We start from the raw sequence: 768 nt of genomic DNA on the forward strand, positions 1-768 counted from the left end.
AATGTATATTTCGAAATAACATTGAATAAATTAATAATTATGCATCATAAAAACTATATATATATATAAACTTGTACTTAGTTATACATGCTCTTTATTAATTTGTTTTTTTAATACTCTAGCAAAATCATTAAACTACCAATTAATAAATCACTTTTGTATATTATTTAATAAACATATCAGTAAAAAAAAACACATAAAACGGTCTCTTATTGTATCAATAATATAATATTACCATTAAAATCGTGGTAAAATTAAGATTTTATGTGATCTAATAAAAATATGTAAAATTTTTAAAAAAAAAAAATTCCTTTTATGTTTAATTACTTGGTTAATAAAATATATTATTAACCTTTTATAGTACTGATTTATTAATTACCCGGTTAATGACTTTGCTAGAGTATTAAACAAACAAATTAATAAAGAGCATTTATGACTTAGTAAAATTTTATTACAATTTTAATAGCCTTATTAATTGTTATAAATGAGTTTTTTTTTTTTAATTATAAAGAATTACTTATTCTTTTAATTAAAAACGTATATGCAAACTATAATAATTAATAAAGTCAAATCTTTATATTATTCAATGTTATTTTTAAAATATAACATTGATTATACAAAAAAATTAATCTCATCTTTTTAATTTTTAAAAAGATGTTTAAATTTTTTTTAATTAACAAAAATTTTTTTAAAAACTAAAATCCCCATTAAAAAAAAAATTATTTTTTTTTTTTAAAATATTTCAAAACAAAAAACAAAAAAAAAAAA

Source organism: Plasmodium relictum, assembly GCF_900005765.1.
Source record: "Plasmodium relictum strain SGS1 genome assembly, contig: PRELSG_99_v1_3, whole genome shotgun sequence".
Classification (NCBI taxonomy): domain Eukaryota; phylum Apicomplexa; class Aconoidasida; order Haemosporida; family Plasmodiidae; genus Plasmodium; species Plasmodium relictum.